Source organism: Geospiza fortis, unplaced genomic scaffold, assembly GCF_000277835.1.
Source record: "Geospiza fortis unplaced genomic scaffold, GeoFor_1.0 scaffold10, whole genome shotgun sequence".
In the NCBI taxonomy this organism is placed as follows: Eukaryota; Metazoa; Chordata; class Aves; order Passeriformes; family Thraupidae; genus Geospiza; species Geospiza fortis.
In genome coordinates, this window is record NW_005054326.1 from 2246502 (window position 1) to 2251301 (window position 4800).

General features: G+C 45.6%; 1 long non-coding RNA gene across 3 annotated transcripts in view; it reads left to right on the forward strand.

The window, feature by feature from the left end:
- Positions 1–4800, forward strand: part of LOC115947870 — a 184991-nt gene that overhangs the window by 90760 nt on the left and 89431 nt on the right. For 2 of the 3 annotated variants that reach the window (XR_004081723.1, XR_004081724.1), the window contains one exon: positions 3230–3292. The exons of the other annotated variant lie outside the window; for it this stretch is intronic. This is a non-coding gene — a long non-coding RNA (uncharacterized LOC115947870). The remainder of the gene's footprint in view (positions 1–3229; positions 3293–4800) is intronic. 3 annotated transcript variants of the gene reach the window in all.

The window sequence follows — 4800 nt, forward strand, 5'->3', positions numbered from 1 at the left end:
GGAAAAGAAAGGAGATATAAAATTCAGTAATAGTATAATCTGTGGTATGAAAATAGTGGCTTACTACTACTTGCATAATTTGAATTTATTCAGGTACGATGAATCTTAAAATAATTCTTCCACCTCCCTTTTTGGAATTCCATTTCTTTTAAGTGAAGCTTACAAGTTGGACTTGAGGTGATTGTTTTGCTGTTTCGTGAATCCCTAATTTTTTAGTTCTGTGATAACCTAAAGTTAGACAACTTTCAACCTTACTTCACAACTGTGGTGACAGACAGAATGCATTTATGTCTCCTTGAGGAAGTATAGCTAAGGGTGGATGAATACGAGCCATCATTGTGTAAAGGCGAGGCACTTTTAACCCTCCAAATGCACCAGAATTATCCCCATTAGGAGCAGGCAAAAGAAGGGATGAACCTCAGCTCTTTCCACAATAACAAAAATGAGAAAGGAAGGAGCAGGTAGTATGGAGAGTAAAGAACAAGAGGACCTATGTTTTATGTAGAAAGTAGAAAAATAAATAGGGAGCTAAAAATCATTTCTGAGAAACTAGGGGGAAAGTCATTCAGAAAGCTGATTAAATACAAGTAAAACACTCTGAACTAAGCAATTTGTCTATGTAAGTCCGATCCTTCTCTAAAAAATAGGTCTGTCTTTTATATTTCATGGGCATTAAAAGTTGTTGACTGCACTGTCACATGTAATCTCTTTTTTACTGTGCAGGGTTAACATTCTCATTTGTGGATGTTCTGTTAAAATAAATGCTATCAGGAATGTCATGCCATTATTTTAAAACAAAAATTATAAGAGTTTTAGCTGGATATGCTGGCTATCTGCTGCTACAGCTGTTATTCAGAAATTTTGCTTGCTTTCACTTTTTAATCACCCAGAATTTATGCACATCCTCTGCATCCACAGTCTATATGCAGTAGAGACCAGTTATTAGAAGAGGTCAAAATTACTAGGTGTCATTTTACCGAAATAAATATTTGTGGGAAAGTTACTGTTTAAATATCTTGTCAACTGTGTCCTGATAATCTCTAGTATGCTTTTACTATAATTCCCTAAAAATAAATATTAGAAACATTTTGTGGTTTCACACCGTTAAAAAAAAAAGTTGGTAAGGGAAAACCATAAAACATATATTTTGCTTACAGAAGAAATGTGTATTCTCCTCAGAATGCTGGTGGTTGAGTATTTTCTAGAGATCTGAGGCTGGATGGAAATGGGTAACAGAAGTTCCCTAAATTTGCCACGGCAGTTGTCGGTGGAGCTCGGAGAAAGCCCCATGTGGCACCCCGTGCCCTCTGGACTTGGCTGTGACTGAGCCCTTTGAGAGCAGGGCTCGCTGCTGGCAGGCCAGGGCTGGAGCTGGGGCTGGGACTGGGACTGGGGCAGGAGCTGGGCTCCAGGGCCAGGCTCTGCTGCTGCAGCCCGGGCAGGGCTGCCCGTGCCAGGCACAGCGCCCGCAGCTCTGTGAGCTGGGGTACCTGGGCCGTGGGACGGAGCCTTTGTCACCATCTCCACCACAGCTGGGCACTGAAATGCTGCGCTTGGGAGGTAATGGAAGGAGGAAATGCTCTTTGGAAAGAGCCTCCGAGTGTGAAACCCTCCGCTCCATTTTGCAGGATAGTGCATTGGAGGGCAGCTGCTTTGGATGGTGTAGAGACAGATGTATGTCTATGGGTTTTCTTTTCACATTGCAGTTTTTTCTATCACCTCATGATCAATATTTAGTGGAATGAAATATCAATTAATATATTGTTTTTCCTGAAGAATATTTTACAAACTTCAATACACATGGTATTGACTTCTCCAATCAGGTGAAGCTGCCTAGCTGATTTAAAAGTACATCAGGAAAGCAATGATAGCATAAGCAAAATGAATAGTAAGTGACAGGGTCAACTATGACTTTCTTTAAGTAACTATCTGATCCCTTTTTTCTTACAGTAACATATTTTCCACAAAGAAGATTCTTCGTTTTTTGTTAGAAAAGCACATGAAAAAAAATTTTGAATATACCAATAACAGAAAAAGTCTATATATTTTTATTGCAAGAAGGAGATTTCATTGGCTGAATGAAATGGCGAGATGTGACGCAAAAGGACACTTGGACGGTGGAAATGCTGATGTATGCCAAAGCAGGCGCACCAAGAAATGCTGTTGCTATGAGAGAAACAGAGGGAGAGGGAGGGAGGGAGGGAGAGACCGTGAGAGAGCAACTTGTGGAGGCCTTAGTTTTCCTTTTTGGCTTATAGCAGAGAGACTGCAACGTCTCCCGTTTCTAGCAGGGAGGGTTCAGGAGCTTCCAGTGGGTATTTTCATGAGGCTGAGCATTTCGAGAAGCGGAGGGAGATGAGAGAGATGCAGGTCACCTTAGAGCACAAAAGCAATTGGAAAGTAGGAGGCTGTATGTACTGAGCCAATGATCTGTGCTATGATAGATATACAAATTAGTACGGCAGATGAAGCAGCTTAGCTCATTATCCACCTGATGGTACTGAGACTTAACAATTCAAAATGACAGAATTAAAATGCAGGCACACACAGACACACACAGACATATATTTATAATGACCCCACCTTTTCATCTTATGAATTATCCAGCTGGGATACCGACGTCTCTTGTGTAATATTCTTAAAGAGCTGCAATAAATTCACCTTGTGAGTCCATGAGCCAGAAAAGGGGGAAAATAATTTGCAGGAATTTTTTTTTTTGTCTATCTTCTTCGGCAAGGGGGAAAAAAGTTTGTGCTATGAACTTAGCCTAGCAGCTTCTGGAACGTGAGCCAAAAGGGGCAGGAAGTTGTTTTACAATAGCGTTACAGTGATCTGCCACAAATGGAAAAAGCCAAATGTTGGACTCGGCAAAGAGAAAAAACATCCTTCTCCCCCTCGCTTCCCTCCTCTTGCCCCTTAAGAGAGAAAGAGGGAAAGGAACGCTGAGCTAGAAGTTCTTTTTTAATTACTTCTTGTAAGTAATTGAAAGATTATCTTACTTGCATATTCCATGGCAAGCAGGAGGGAAAGAAGTATCAAAGGGACGTTTAAAAAAATGCACTTGGTAACTAGCAACGGGACTTTTGGCACAATTCCTTGAGTTTGCTTGAGGTTATGGAGGGGGATGGGAAGAAGAAAAGCAAGTCGACGCAGCACATTTTCTTTAAAGAAGGGGAGGGTGTTTGGAGGCAAAACTATATAATTTTTTTTCTTTTTTTTTTTTTTTAAGGAAATGTATGTTGATCTTCTGAAGCTGAATCCTCAGGCATTTGTGGCCCGTCCTTGCAGCCTGGTATGTTTTTTGTGAGTGTATGCGAGCGCTCTCAATCAAACAGCAATCATGGCAGCTGTTTTTCTTCCAGCACAGCAGTTGAGCTGTCTCGCCCAAATGCTTATCAGCTTTTGACTCGGTGCCAAGAGAGTTATAAGGGCCAAGCAGCCTGAGCTTGGCTGTGCAGCTGGTTTGGAAGTAAGGGCATGAGAAAACAAAATCGCAAAGTTTTTCTGTCACATACAGTGTTTACTTTTTCAAATAGCCATTTTCAGCTCGGTAGGTTGGGTTTGGTTTTGTGTGTGTGTGCTGTAGTTCGTGGTCCTCGCGGACTGCTGTGTTACGCAGAGCGGTGTAGGTGTGTGACTGCAGAGAGGAGCCTCTTCTCTCCGTTTAATCCCGGGAGATATTTCCGTAGAAACCACCCCCCCCACACACACACCCCCACCTCCCCCAATTAAAAGCTTCATTAGCCGCACTGCCCTGTCAAGCATATTGCCATAGCGTGGGTGCATTTACATTCCAGCGCAGCGCCTTTCTTCCCATTGCTGCCTCTCTGCCGGGTCCCCTCCCGGCGGCGCCGTCCCCATCGCAGCCCCCGGCCCGCGGGGGTCCCCGGCGGGGGTGGCAGCAGAGCCGGGCTCGCTGCGTGTCCGTGTGCCCGTGGCTGCGGGGGATGGAAAGGAGCCCGTCCGCGCAGGGCCGTGCCGCTTTCATCATCAGCTCCAGCCCGCTGCGTTTCGCTGGCTCACGTCGTCCTCCTCCTCCTCCGCCAGACTGCTCCAGTCGCTCACAAGAAGGAGGCTGGACTCTGTAAAGGCGGCTGCTGCTCGCATTCTTGCTGCAAGGGCCTCCCCTTCAGACGGCCTTTGCCAGAGCAGAACTTTTAAAAATGCTGCAAATAGGATCTTCTTTTTCTTCTGCTTGCCTGAGCCCTCCTCTCCTCTCCCAGCGTTCCCGAGCGGGGCTGGTTCTCGCCTCTCCTGCGCTGTACATCCCAATGCAGAGGGCAAAGAGCCGAGGGCTCGCCCCTCTGCTCATCCCTTTCCCTCACTCCCTTTTCCCTCTGTGAAGGAAATGGATTCCTTTGCCTGAGCAATGACTCGGGCTTTGCAGGTTTGTGTGCTCTGAGGATGAGGGCTTTTGCTGGTGATTTTCCTCCCTGGAGTCCCAGTGCACAGTGCTGCTCAGGGAGCGAGCCTCTTGCTTTCTCTGCCTTTCTCTTTCTCTTTCGTAGAAATATGTTTTTAATGGCTGTAGGTATCTGCACCATGTGAAATAGGGCGTGTGATATCCCTCCAAACCCCCTGTAATTGGACCGTGGCTGAAAAGGAAATATGGGGGGGATGTCTGGTGGGGGGGAGGGGGTGCACAGGCTGTCTCGTCCTTGCAGACCTTCCCCCCCCCACCCCCTCCCCTTTTCTCTGCTGAGGAGGGAAAAGGGGATGTGCAGTAAAATGCCGTCTCTGGGACAGGTGCCAGCTCCCAGACAAAAGAAGTAAAATAGGCGGTAAAGAGGGAGGGGGGTT